The 15869-nt window shown below is 33.0% G+C and overlaps 1 protein-coding gene across 1 annotated transcript in view; it reads right to left on the bottom strand.

The window, feature by feature from the left end:
• The window catches only part of LOC149423419 (ankyrin repeat and BTB/POZ domain-containing protein 2), a 112954-nt gene extending 97670 nt beyond the window's left edge, over window positions 1–15284 (bottom strand). Inside the window, exon 1 of the mRNA XM_089631961.1 lies at window positions 14494–15284. The gene's annotated coding sequence lies outside the window, so the exon portion shown is untranslated. The remainder of the gene's footprint in view (window positions 1–14493) is intronic.
• Window positions 15285–15869: the final 585 nt, after the last annotated feature.

The following is a 15869-nucleotide window of genomic DNA, read 5'->3' as shown; positions in this document are numbered from 1 at the left end:
ATTTAGGAATATTTAGCATGTCTGTTTGCTTGGCTCTGGTTTTATGATCGTGAGAGGGGTTTGCCTCTGGTTTATTTTTTAAGTGATGAACTAGAATATTTTTAGCATAGATTTTTTGTAAACTTGGAACATCAAACAGATTAAAAATATCAGTAGTTGGCGTCCTTACGGGGAGCTTTAATATGGTATTTTTAGTAAAAATGTTTTAAATTGATGTTGTTTTCACATACCCATACGAAGCCGTCATTGGTCATTGTGTGGAGATAATGGCGAGATACCATAACTGAGAATGGTTACATCTTTTGAAATGGATATAGCTGTGATTAATTACTAAATCTGAATGGGTAACTACCTGCTGTGAGGAAATATTATATATTTATTTTTTTTAAACATTTTACTTAAATTCACCTTGTGATTGCACTTTCCAAGTAGAATTTACATATTGTAAAGACAACCACAAATAGACAATGAGCTTGAATAAAGCAAGTGTTAATAAAACTGCAACTTTATAATTGTCTTCAACTCGTGTCATTCGCTCTTCTCTTCTCAGAAAATTATTAGTAGTAACAAGTCATCTAATTTACTTAAACAATATAAAAAGCCTCGATAGAACATTTAATGTATCAGGAATACAAAGTGATTTAATATAACGAGTTAACAGTCCACGCGCGTCAATAATCTTCGATAACTACAATCATCATTCACAAGGACCAGAATTTAACCACCCAGGATAAATTGAGGAGTTGGCGCAAACAATACCTACTCCCTAAATTTCCTTCTTCTAAAAACTATATTGATTCGTGACATTCTCACGTTTAGTGTATCGAAACCCAACTTGTCTTGCATGTGTTTACAAAAATGTATGCAAGGTAAACTTGACTATGATTTCACGCAATTAGTGATTGTCCACTCTCACTTTCATTGTCATTTTATCACTAACGTTTGTAAATATTTTACTGAAATCTCCGTGTACCGACAAAATGCCATGTCGACAGAATCAGCCACATTATTGAAAAGCGATACAAGTTTTTATATTATGAAGGCATTTCTTATAATATTTTGTTAATATTTTACCCATTATTATTGATAATAAAATAAAATAAATAATTTTTTGTCATCTAATGTTTTGTTAACGATTTCTATCGAATCACTAAGGTGGGAAATCACTGTCATTATTGTGGGAATCACTATAAACAAGTGGGTAATCATTATACATCTAGCTATATTTATTTGTTCAGTTAAAAAATATTGTTATCAAGTTATGATGTTATAATATTGATGGAAGGATCTGATGGGTAATTAATTAAATACGAGTATAATGCACTATGAGGGGAATCACCAAACCCACATCATTTAAAAGTATTTTATTTTTCTTAAACGGGCATCTATTTTACCCTATGTAAATTAAATATAAATGTTTACCTCATATGATTATTTTTTTTAAGTACCAGGTCTTCGCCTCAAGTTTATACCAAAGTTCCTATTTATAGAAAGGAACTAAAATTAACACTTTTAACTGTATTTTTAAACATCAATAATTAATCAGAATAAACGATTATGTAAGCCATCAATTTATTACCCTTTTAAAAAAAGTTAATCGCCTTACTTTGAGTGTAAACACTTTAAAAAGTTCAACGTCATTTAACAGACTCGTGCGCTCGGTCTTACTCGAAGATAGAAAAAAGGTTGATTAATATGTCTACTTTCAGATAAAGCCGTTGACATCGTTACGTCATAATTATTTAAATTTTTTACAGCTTTTTTCTTAAGAGGTACAGCTATGCGGCCTTTTATAGAAAATTAAAATTTTGATTTGATGTCAAAATACTTGACCAAACTAAATAATTGTTTGTTTAATCAAAAGTTTTAGCAAGCATCTAGTAGGAATATTTGCTTTATTGATTTGGGTTGTACAGTAAATTGCAAATACAGGCCATTAGAGAAATAAAATTTTCAGAATTTTTGATACAAACATTACAAATATTTGTGGGCTAAAGGTAATTATTAAAAAAATAATCTTCCCCGATCTACTAAGCAAATATAATGACTAAAATTATAAAAAAATAAGAACTGGTTAAAAAGAAGATTTCATTCGAAATTTTATATTTATATACAGCAAATTTTGGTTATAAAACTGGTCGTTTTTAATTTGAACTTAAGCCCATCAAAATGCTTTTTTAATATTTTTTAATATTTTGTCATATTCACATAGTTATGGAGGAGTTTTTTTTTTAATTACCATTAACTCTCAAGTTGCTTCCAAAATCATGAAAATTCTTTTTCTTTAATTGCCCGCATTGATATGTGGATAATATGGAATGTATTGCATTGCACTACCCCTGCATACATTCTGGAATAAATTTTTTCGACTTTATGTCCGGGTTAAATCTTCCCCACAGGAAAAACTAAACCCTTCAACACACTTTTCCATAAATGATTATCTAGCCAATCCACATTATGCGAGTGCATTATATAAGCATAGTAAATACAAAATAATAGAAATACAACACGTCAAATCACCAGAGAAATGGGAAAATAATTCACCGACTACAGATATTTTCATATCATAGAGTTTGGCTCGGTAGAAATTCTAATTGGAACTATAAATCCTACTGATCCCTCAATATAAATATTTAAAAATACTTTCGTAATCCTACATTTATTTAAAATGACTGATTTTTGCATTTTTATATATAAAGTCTTTGACAGATCTAATACGCCTAAATTTTGAATGAGAGAGCTAGGTATAAAGCCAGTAGCCTAAATAACAAATGGTAATATTAGTCTGAAAATGCCAAATTCTTTTTATTTCATTTCCGAAATCTGTGTATTTTCTAATTTTTTCATAAACAGATTTTTAAATATTACAGTAATTTGGAATAGCGACATCAATGATTTAAGTTATTTTTTTAATTTTGTCATGTAAAACAATGCTGCCAGTGTTTAAGTCACGTAGTGTCCACAGAAAAACCAAAATAACCATATATAAGACCATTGTAAGAACTGTATTGGCATATGGATGTGAGGCGCTGACACTGACGGTAAAGATGGCTGAAATGCTGGATACTTTTGAAAGAAAGGTGCTGAGAAGAATATGTGGACCCGTGAAAGAGGGCGAACAGTGTCGTATCCGGCACAATATAGAATTGTACGATATATATAAGGCCCCTAGCATCTCTGCACACATGAGACTCCTCAGGCTGAGATGGGCTGGGCATGTACAGAGAATGCCGGATACACGCGTCCCAAAAAGAATTCTGACTGGTCACCCAGGTGGAAAGAGAAAAGTGGGAAGACCCAGACTGAGGTGGGAAGATGAGGTAAGAGGGGATGCAGCACAGCTTCTCCAGGTAACAAACTGGAAGTCAGCCGCTGAGGACAGGAGGAGTTGGAGGCGACTGTTGCAGGAGGCCAAAGCTCGATATGGGCTGTAGCGCCATCGAAGAAGAAGAAAACAATATCGGGTCTATTATGACTAATCTATCGGTCTGTTAGTATAGTTTTATCATAATATATTTAATAAAATTCATTTTCTCAAAATGAATTTGGTTCGTATTCATAATATGGTGCTATATTACGGCAGTCAATCAAGTTATGTTTAGTTACCAAACTTTGGTGAATTATTGTTAAAACTTGATTATGCCTAAATGTATACTCGGACGGCGCTAATATAGAACATCCCGATATAATATGTTCTATAGTTTCCGGAAAAGCCAAACATTTTCTACATAAATCATCAATTTGATTTGTATCTTTGATTATATGCTTCCTATAATGTTTAGTAATAATGACTCTATCCTGAATGCAACGCAAAATAGCCATACATCATTTTTCTTTTTCAAATTATAGTAATGTATAGAATCTTTGTCCGCAAACTGTAAAATTCACCCGCCATAACACAGGGTCATCCATATCATGGGGGGTGAAATATCACAAAAAACCACATGTACTCTCCAAATCATGTATCAATAAAATAAATTAAATTAAAATAAATAAATATACATATGTATGTTAAGTTTTAATTTTTATTTTTTTTACACACGAGTGACTCACGTAAAGGTAAACATTTTTAATTATAATTTGAAATATGTTCTTATTGTGTAAATTTAAATAGTTAAACTATATTTTATAAAATTAAAAAAATTAAGGCCGTGCAGCCATTTCTCTATCTAGAAGGTTTAACATCACCGAATATTCATTTATCTTATACTTTGTTACAATTACATCATTATAAAGATACCATTTCTTGTTGTGTATTGGATGGTTAAAAAAATAATTTACTTTAATAACTGCTGAAGGCCTCCGTGGTCGAGGGGAATGGTTACGTAGATCGCAGGTTCGAATCCCAGCGTGCGCAAGAAAATATTATTTGATTAATATGTTTATTAACAAATGACTAATTAAAAATAGTATATAATATATTTGGGGCACGTTCTAGAGTGGAATATACTGTCAGGATCGCTCCGGTGGAAAACCACCATTCAGAATTGAAATATTGCTTGAAATGGCTTTGGCTCTGTTTGGTGATCAGAACTTAATAGCCAGGTAAAAAAAATAGTTTTTGTTTAAAAACTGAAGGATGAAACAAAAAGAACATTGTCGAGTTGAATCGCGAGTCTAAATTTAAATGGAATTGACAAACGTTGCTGTGTACGCAGAATCTTCGTGCATCAGCGTAGTAAGAGTATCCGCCCACAGTCCCCTCTTATTCCCCTGTTCCAATCTAGTCAGAAAACTTTTTTTAACATTGGATACTAATATATGCACAAATAAATTCAAACTTGTCTTCTAAAGATTTGATTATAGACAGTTGATGTTCCTACCTAATGTTATATGAATCTCACAAACAATTTGATGTCAGTTATTTTTGGATCGTTTGACTTTGTATTTGATTGGAAAAATAAGAAAATGCTCATTAAAAAGGTTTTTCGTATAAATGTAATAATTTTTTTTTTATTCTTCAAAATGCACACCTAATGCATAATTAATAACGTTTTTCATTTCAATATGTCCAAACTAATAAGATTACAAAATATGCCTTCTGCCCCAGCCTTTCTTTGATAAGACCGATTTCTTTATTTGAGTGTCGTGACTTAGTGAATCTTCACATGAATTTATATTAAGAAAGCTAAAAACATTGACCTTCATAATGTCTTCTTATCTACATGCATATTTTTTCTGATAATGATCGGGCAATTAGCTGGACTTCCATTTTAGAAAGGAAGCTCTTAAGAGCTTTTAAAATAAACAAAGTATTCACTTTAAATAACTATAGTTTATTCGAGAATTTAATCACGGGTTGCGTTGATATTGGTTATTTTATTCAACAAATTAATTCACGGGTTGCATTGATTTGTTATTTTATTCTACAATTTAATCACGGGTTGCGTTGATATTGGTTATTTTTGTTAAGACCGAGTTGTTTGGCGGTCCGTCCTCTCTGCCTACCCCTGCGGGGAAACGGCGTGATGGTTAGTTAGTTAGTTAGTTAGTTATTCAACAAATTAATTCACGGGTTGCATTGATTTGTTATTTTATTCTACAATTTAATCACGGGTTGCGTTGAAATTGTTATTTTATTCTACAATTTAATCACGGGTTGCATTGATTTGTTATTTGATTCTACAATTTAATGACGGGTTGCGTTGATATTGTTATTTTATTCTAAAATTTAATCACGTGTTGCGTTGATATTGTAATTTTATTCTAAAATTTAAACACGGGTTGCGTTGATTTGTTATTTTATCCTACAATTTAATCACGGGTTGCTTTGATATTGTTATTTTATTCTACAATTTATTCACGGGTTGCGTTGATATTGTTATTTTATTGTACAATTTAATCACGGGTTGTTGATAAAAAAGGATTGGAGTTCCTCATTTGTAGTTTTAAATTATTTAACTCACGATCTTCGTGTGACTTTTTCGTTAAAAAAGTTTCAAGTTTTTATAATTCGTTCGGAAATTTAATTTTTTCACAAAAATTCAATAACACTTTTCTTTTTTATATTTTTCTACATTAACCCCATACAGGAGGCCCTGATGAAAATAATATAATTCTTTTTAATTGGCCTATGTCATCTCTTGGAATGCTGTGTGGATGGTCTTTTTTAAGGATAGGAAAAAGAGGAATTTGAGTTCCAATCAGCTTCTCCCGATCTGGCTCGCCACGCAGCTGGTGGTAGGGGCATCCTAAACACACCTCACCCGATGAATCCGGGCACCCCTGTTAAATCCCCAAACTTACCGAACTACTTGGAGTGACCTTATGCAAAAGTGTTAGTTATCCACTAAATGGTACCAGGGGCAGCGGCACCCAAACCCGCCTCCCAAATTGAAAATCTAAAATTAAATGCCATACAATTAAAAATTATTTCTGAAAATTGCGAAAATCGTACAAAAAGTGTTCACACAGGTCCTGCGAGATACCATCTAGCGGTCAGCAGGTGCAGCTCCCGGGGAATGCTGCAAATTAGGCGGTGGACACAAAGAACTTAGAGTCGCATCTGCCACGATCGAAATGCAAAATGATATTTGGTTTCAAACAGAACCTACCGCTATTACCTTTAAACGGCCAAAATAAAAATACGCCGGGGAATATTAGGTTTGTGTGATTCGTTTCGCAGTGTTAGGATCGGTGGGGATTTATTAAGCCCTTATTAGTGCAATTCCTGTGATATCTGGGACTTGCGTCGTAAAAAACTAATAATGGCTTTGCCATGTTTAGTGATTGGTACTAGGAATCTCGAATACCTTTTATGCTTTGCAGCGTGATATGCTTTCAGGAGGATAGCATGACATTCCTCGGAATCAAGATCGCTAACGAATGTTGGTTTGTCTGTGCGCTAAGTAATAACAATAGTAATATTACTTTAATTTCACGGAATCATTTATGCGAATGTCGAGGCACTTTAAACCACAGCCATTTAACCACAGAATAAAAATGAACACAAGAAATGTAGTGTGCACGGGCTTCGTGAACCAAAAGCTTTGGGGATTCCACGCCTTGTATTATTTGGAATCGGGCCGCTAGCAATAACACTCCTTATGTTGATGACGACAAGGTTTAAATTCCCGTTTCACACTAGCCGCCTGTATTGATTTATGCAAGAAAAAACATCGTCGAAAATCGTGTTTTATTTTATTTTGCGAAGATCAGGCACAAATAGTTTTACAATAATTTTCTGAAGAACTTAATTATCAACAAAATGGGTTTGTAAGTAGGAAATTTTTAACAATAATATAATAATCATAATTTTGAACAATAATAAATATCAAGATACTTAATTTTTTTCATATTCTTAAAAAAACTTATGTTTTAGTCTCAGTATAATGAATGTATCTAAAATATTTATAAGCGATCAAATTTTCAAAACCAAAAACAACGAGTTTGCATTACTATGTAGTGCTTCGCCTAAATTTCAAATAAGCCTTTCACCATCATTGTTATTTTTTTGGTCGATCAAATAGGATGATCATGCACCATGTAAGGCAAGTGCAAGCTAGACAGAGCACTTGCTAAATGGGCTAGAACAAAAAGGTACTGAGTCAGTAGCACAATCGGTTAAACGAAAAAAAAACCTCATCCTGTATTTAAGTAGTTGCACTTTATTCGAACTGCTTATATTGTATTATTATGTTTTTTTTCTTATTTTGTTTTAAGATACAAACAATTCTTAACCCTGTAAAATGTGAATTTATATAACGCAAATAAACAAAATAAAATAACTTATATATAATAAAGCAGTTTTAATAAAATAATTAAATTAACGCCATCTATTAACACGTAGTTAACAACCTTAAGACAGAACATCTAAATAAACACAATATACTTGTTTTTAAATTTGTAATGCAAAATGGAAAAATAGTATATTAGAAATAGTACAAAAAATAAATTAAAGTATTTTTGATTCTGAATTTTTTTTAATGTTAATGCAGCTGTTCCCAACCCTTTGGAGCCGGTGAAACTATGGCATCCTTATTGTGGTATTCTGTGAGAATGAATGTGGTGGGGAGGGAAGGAGGTGGGATGGGGGAAGGTTAAGGCGTACCTGGCCATTCAGATCTGGTCACCAAACAAAGCTGAAGCCATTTCGAGCAACGTTTCAATTTTGAATGTTGATCTTACACCAGGGCGATACTGAGAGTATCTTCCACTTTGGAAGTTTCACAAGTATACTACATACTATTTTTAATTAATAAATCGTGAATAACACAAATTTATTCTGGACTGGCATTCCAAATGCACCCCTATATTCAAAGTCAGTGCGTGTTACCCCCGACCACGGACGACGTCTGAATTATATTGAGTTTTCTATCTGTGTTAGTTTGTGTGGGAGTTTATCAATTTTAAGATCCCATGCTCAGAAAATCACTTCTTATAGCTGATTAAAATTCGCAGATGATGTGTTTTTGTAAGCATTTTTTGTTTTTTTTTTGAAAATAAAATTGATTTTTCGTGCAACAAAATTCAAGAAATATTCCATTGCAAAATTATCTGAAAGTGTCCTTCCTAGTCAGTAGGTAGGTACCTAGTAGTAATCACAATACAACATTGTCCAGTCCTTGAGGTGGATATTATTAAACGACGCCATTAATATTTTGATCAGTTGCTATGTTAATCCGTGAGTAATGTTTTGGATGCTGGCGGATTCTCCAATTAATGTTTTTTATTGTCATGTTTATTACTGAATATATTTGTGTTTTAAGCAATAAAATTAGTGGCCTGAATTATCAATACAAATTGAAAATATCTCCAGAGTAAAAATAAATATATTGAATTATTTGGCGGGTTGGAAATAAGCCAACATAGCTCAGTGGTTCAGAGCACCTGACCGGACATAAGAAGGTACGGGTTCATTTCCCGTTGGCAGCCTTTATTTTTACTCGGGAGATATTTTCAATTAGTATTGATGTTTCAGGCAACTAATTATTGCGTATAATAAATATATGTTTTGATTTTTTCAACACATAGAAGTAATTTATTTGGTTACCTTACCACACCTACTAATAATAACAAACCCCCGCAAGGTAACTTTACCGTCAGCCCGCTGCACACACGTAGAAAAATGATTCCGTTTAAAAGTGAGAACCTTCCAATTTCCTGATAAAATATTAGTATTTAAAATATATCGAAACACGTGATCTTTTCCTAATAAATATTATGACAGAATGCGAATATATCAGTATTCGTATGAACAAAAAACATTAGCTGTTAACTGATACTTTAAAGGTCCCGTTTTGAATATAAAAGAATAATTTGACCAGATTTTTAATAAATTAACAGTATTTTATAGTTTTGTCCGTGTACCTCGTGCTACGTGTTTGTACAGAAAGGAATAAGCCAGAAGGTATATAACACGGTATCCAATGTTATTATTTATACCTGCATGACATGTCCTGCATATTTTACTTTATCTTTGGGATAATTTATCGCCAGCTATTGTCAGAGCTTTATCTCCTGTTCGCGCTGACTCACAAATCGTAAACATCACTTTTTATTCGTATTTAATTTAACCCCCGAGGTGCGAGTTACATTCGCAATAAAAATCATAAAGCATTCTTAATATCGGACGGTAGAAACTGATTTTATACATGATATTAATACTAACTTTGTACCCTGTCTCAACGTGGGTATTGTAATATCCTAATATTCAAGATAAAATTAGATAGGTACCTACCTCCATGTTTTAAATTTGGTGAAAATTGATCCTGTTAAAAAAAGTGATGCGAACTTCCTGTTAAAATACTAGTCAATCAGAATATATCGAGAACACTTGTCGTTTTCCTGATAGATATTAAGACGGAATGCTACAATATATGTATGTCAGTATAAATATCAGCAATTGTATGAACATGCGTTCACAAAACATTTGATTTTGACTGATACATTGTTAGGAAATCTTTCAATTCATTAGTTATAGGCCCGCAGTCCCATTTTTAGCGGGAAAACTTATAATTTGACCAGATTTTTATTAAATTAACAGTATTTTGTATCAGTAAGTTTTCTTTGTCAGTATGATAACTGAGCAGAGTTCTGTTTTAACTCCAATGTTTTGCGTTTCGTCTGTATATAAGTTTTTTACGCGATCCGAATACGTTTTAAGTTGGTGGCCATTTTAATGGTTCGGTGGAGATTATTTTTCAAGTGTGAAATTGTCGTGTTCATTTTGACTTCCTTATTCGCATTTTCAATATTATGGTGCCTACCCATTGATGTGTGTCTTATTTAGTCATTGTGCCTACACTGCCTACCTGTCCGAAGAAAGTGTGAAAAAAATAATTGTCGTTAGGATAGTGACATTTCTTTGGATATTAAGTAGGTACAAAATTTTGGTTTAAATTTATTAAATAAGAGATTTTCAGATAGAGGCTAGCTCTACTGTTAAAATAACTACCACTATACAGGTATAATATTTTAAATGACAAATAATGATTTTTCTCAATGAAGTGAGGTTCACAAGAGACTGTGTAGTGTCTGCGTGTTATGAATAAAATTGGCTTTGATTAGGTTTTATGTGGTCCTTATTGAGCAGGCCTTCAATTTCCTAAAAGTCGCATTAAAACGGAGAATAGATGCTTATCTGGCAGAGATACAGGTCGATATACGAGTACTTCTCTGTGTAGCAGGGGCAACACCGATTTCGACTAAACTTGTCCCTTGTCAAAACTGAATGACTTTATATGTTTCCTGATAAACTTTTAGTAAAACACGAATACATTGTCACAATGACGGAACACGAGTTCACAGTAATCCTTATATTTTTGCATTTCGTCTATATATATTATCAAGGCAAATGCGTGTGTATGAACACGTGTTCCGACATATTAGAGAAAACGGCCTGCAATCCCGTTTTTAACCGGATTACCAATAATTTAAAGAGATTTTTCATGAATAAGCCATACTCATTTTTCTTCGGGTAGGTCGAGGATAAAAATATTTATTTTATTCCTTACTCTGTTGTCTCGGTTTTTCTTAATTTTTATTTTATTTTTTTACAGTGTTTACATTATTCACAAAATATACTTGAAGCGGAAAATACCTGTTAAATCTTAACACACCCAGGTACATTTACCGTCCCTAAAATAACGATTAAGTAAGTAATTACCAAGACCTTCGGGTCTAATATGAAAGACTCTTGTTACCTACCTTTTCAGAAGCAGTTTCCAAAAAGATTATGTCAAATAATATTTTATCAGGTACGAGTGAATAATAGGTACAACCATAGAATGAAGAATGTACAACCCATTAACAATTCATTTTGACAGGATTGTTTAGAATCTACATATTATTTAAATGGTAAATTATTTTAATGAAGAAGAAGATAATTACTAACAAATCTCAACAAAAAACAAACAGAACAAGACACAGAAAATAAAATAAAAACGGTGCGTCTTTATTAGAAAAAAATAGTTAAAGATATCGTTAATTCTCAATTTGAAAAATTAGATCGACAAATACGACATATAATAATGATGTCAACCAAACAATGGTAGAGTTGATAACAACAGTACGACAGCTCCTGGGTTCGATTCCCAATTTAGTGTGTTTATCTATTTCGTGTTTCGTTTACATTTGTTAGTATTATATTCTTCCTCAATGATATATTACATTGATAGGATTGAACCGTCAAAAGTTAAAGAAATTTTTTACAAATAAAAATTGCTTGTCGCATCAATTGACAAAGAATTTTTATATTTATTTATTTATATATAGTTATAATGTTAAGGAAATGGTATAGGTAATTAAATAAATAAATACTTTCTTAAGTAAGGTACCTAATTAATAAATTAGCATTAATAAAATATGCAGATTCTAAATACACCATTAACAGCTAAATCAATATGGGACCATTAAAACTACGCAAATACTTTTACCATAAATTATACTCAAATTAATTATAAAGTTAGCTACTCAATTAATTATAGAAAATCATCTCCTTTGTGGGGTTAATGTAATGTCATTGAATGGATGAATTGTCATGAAAATAATCTCTTTTGTAGTGTTAGTGTAAAAAAAACATCTCCTTTATGGGATTAATGTACAAAATATCCTGTATTGTTTTTATTATTTTAATAATATGCATGTTTGAGTACGATTTTATATTTTCATCGTACTCAAAATGAAGTTGTAGACTACTTACTACGGCGCAAGCTAGCTAGCGTAGAAAGTGGGGAAATATAATAAAATGTAAACTATAAATGTAAACACCTCAACGAATTATCGCCGATACTTATGTATGTTACATTGTATGAAACTGTTAACAATATTTCAATAAACCCTGATTTATCGGCACTGAAGAACCAATTTGGAGATGCTTTTGTACCTATTGCTATTTAACTGTTGAAATAAATAACCTTGGATGGATCTAAAGAAAAGTGTTCTCGCGCAAATAGTCCCTTGTGCCAGGTCGCATGTGCCTTTTGCCTATGCATCGGTGTGTCAGTGTTGGTTGATGGTTGGTTGATTGGTTGGTTGGCTGGTCTGCTCCGTATAATAAACACGAGCACTTTAGGTATTGTATGAAATGTATTGACGCCTGTGGTTTCGGCCCCGCGCCGCCAATGGCAATGTTACTCGTATATACCCGCTCCGCATTGAGAGCTGCACGGGCCAGGCCAAAACAGAGCCTGCGAATGGAGCCTGCCGTTCCATAAACGTGCAAGTGGCAGAAACTACCTTAGTTGGCTGAGCCAACTCAACTCAAATTAACTCGCCCGTTCCTCATTTCGTATTTCTGTGAATTTGTTTGTTCGTTCTGTTTCCTGTTCAAGATACTGTCATTTAAAATGGTCTGGTAAAGATTATTTTCTCAAGTGTGAAATTCGTGTTTTTTAGAACATTTGGAAATTTTGGAAAAATAATTGTCATTGAGATAGCGATGTTTCTTTTGAAAAAATGTATAATTCATTATTTAAAATTTAACATATACAGTTAACTTGGTTAATATATAAGTACATAGGTATGATTTCAGAGTAAATTTCGCTTTTAATTTGTTAGAAAATTAAAATCATACTTTTTTAAACGCCAGGTCTACAAACTACTAGTTTAAAATTTGTATGTACCTACCTAAAATTGGCATATAAAATAACACGAACCTTGTATCTAACATGATGATATCCTTACGTAGTAGAGTCAAATTTCAATTACATACGAGTACATAAGCAAAGCGACTAGGACGACTAGTTAATTACGTAATTGAGGAAGATTATCTATGAAACTTTGAGATAGTTAAGTCACGGAAATATATAATCAGCCTTACTAATAAAAATATCACTACGGTATTTTTGTAACACATTGTACAAAGACTGTACAATTTCTATTTCAAATTACTACTAATAAAAAATGTCTCTAACTGCGCTGCAAAAGAACAGACAATATTACATGTTGGTAGACTTTTGCGCATGCGCCGTGTAAGTCAGTTTCCCCGCACAATCAGTTTGAATTTAATATTTCTGTGATTCAAATCAGGTTTTTGTTAATAATTTCTATTCTAATGACAAATTACCTATTATATTAGTATAATTCAATATATTTACTATTTTTCTCAGTTTTAATCCATTCAAATTTCGTGTTATGAAAATAGTTTAATTTTATAGAAAAAGCAAGGTTTTTTCGGACACATTATTTTTAATTGACTTTTACCGTGTCAATTTAATAAAACTTCCATGAAAGAGATGTTTTATATAGCTTAGATGTCATATGAAATTATGCATATGTAGGTTAATACAAATTTAAAAAAAAAACAACGTGTTTATTCTGCACAAAATGTCAAATTTTATTATTTATTCTCTGTGAATTATTAATACATTTTTTAGTTGTATGAACAAGATAAAAAGGAAAGTTTTCTTGCAAATTTATTAAACAAAAGGACTGTGTTTTTTGAAATTTTAATTCTACGAAATTTTTCGACGCTTTAATTTTAAATGTTTGTGATACGTGTTTTTTCAATTATTTTATGTTTGAAACCAAATTTTTGCAATCTTTGAATATTTTATTACAGATACAAAAATCTAAAGGATAATTTAATCTAGTTTCTAAAAAAATATTTGATTCCTACGACAACTTCAAGGTGAAAAAATATATAGAACCTATAAAATTCCGAAATTCTATCAGAAACTATTATTATTACAAGTTTATAAATCCTCTAAACTTTTTTTTAATTCTCTTTGGCTGGATAAGCAATGTCAACATCTTTCTATATAATTATATAATATATTTTATATAATATATTTTATATTAATATATAATATATTTTACGTCAGTTTCTATTTAGTAGGGTTTTCACATACACGGTCGTTTATGAAGTGAATAAAGTTTTCATCGCGCTTTTTTATAAGGCTGATTATGTTTTAGGCGTCATTTCTTTATACTGTCCACAAATGTCAAATTGAAGCTTATAGAACGGCATCAGTCAGGTGCTAGCCAACACGACATCACACTTCAACCACAAACAGAATCCAGCATTCCTTAGGTGATTCAACATTTACTCACTGAGATGAAAGTACAGGTAGGCCTTCTCACACGTGTACCACCGCACACCGCACTGTCACACCACAACCACTAGGATCTCTGCTCTCTGTGCTCTCACTGCTCTCCAAGCCCCGGTATCCAGTCCACTTGCAGCTGGCAGCTGGCTCCTGTTCACTCCTCAGTCAATGTGTCAACACACCGTGCACTAATACCATCACTCGATGCATTCAATGGCGAAACACACATCTATACACCCGCACCCATTACACTCTTTTTTTATTTCGTCCTTTTTGCGATCACCAAGTATATTTAATAGCTATGGAATTACAATAAATCAATTTCAATACATCACAACTCGAGTACACTTGTTAGGCGTGTATAAAAATGTGGAGTTAAATGTACAATAATGATAAGAACTGTGGGAAAGTATTAACAAAACAAATATTCATTGTTTAAACAATACACCATTGTCAAATTGCGCGAAAAGTTGTTTTTAAAACAAACAACACGCGATGCACCTTGTTATACGCACTCAACTTGTTAAATATTTGTATCAATTTATTGTTACCGTTGTTCTTTGGTTCATTAAGTATTATCTGGGAAACGTTGGCGTGGATTAAATGAACAGCATCCGAAATAATCGCGCATTTAGAGCATTTAGATTGAAATCCTTACAAGTCGTTTTGGATTCGGTATTTGATCGGACAAAACACACGTTCGCGATCACAGCGCGTGTCTGAAGGCGGCCGGAAGGCAGTACTCACTAGCGACTACTCGGGCCAGGCTGGCTGGCTGTCCCGGGCTCCACTCGAGACTCGAGGCACCGGACTGTCCAAAAGCCGCTCAACGAGTCCACGAAAGCTCGATACTAGAGACAACTTCGTACAGCGGTAGCGAGCCAAACTTTATCGAAGCTCGAGGACCGCACGGCGCACGTGTGACTTCTCCGCACAGGTAGATTGCAAAGCAAAACCACCGAAGATAAAGATTCTAAGAATGTAATCACTTTTTCACGGAAACTCCAAATGAAGCGCCCGTTTTTACAAAGAACCCTAAAGTTAAGATTGATTGTTTTAAAAGTCCATATGGGCCTTCGTGGATTATTATTCCCCCTCGGGGAAGCGACCGCTCGCCCCTGAAGTCTGATCTTCAAATTGATGGCCGTTCAAAATAGTAGCGAACAAAACACCGCCGGAGGGTAAAAAATACCATCTACTCCTTGACAGCGATTGCTTGAGACAATATGGTGGTGGTTTATTGTGGTGCCTTTTGATGTGTGCCTCAGCCAAGGTAGTTGACACTGATCCCGGGACTCGCGCAGCCTCCGTTCCACTGAAACTACCTTCACCGATAAAAAGGGACTGCACTCTATCGTTTTTGTCATTAAAAAGGGCTAA

This window comes from Hesperophylax consimilis, chromosome 5 (genome assembly GCF_061612785.1).
Source record: "Hesperophylax consimilis isolate HC1 chromosome 5, BYU_Hcon_1.0, whole genome shotgun sequence".
NCBI classification, from domain to species: domain Eukaryota; kingdom Metazoa; phylum Arthropoda; class Insecta; order Trichoptera; family Limnephilidae; genus Hesperophylax; species Hesperophylax consimilis.
Note: the sequence above shows the minus strand (reverse complement) of the source record. Positions and strands in the feature narration are given on the sequence as shown.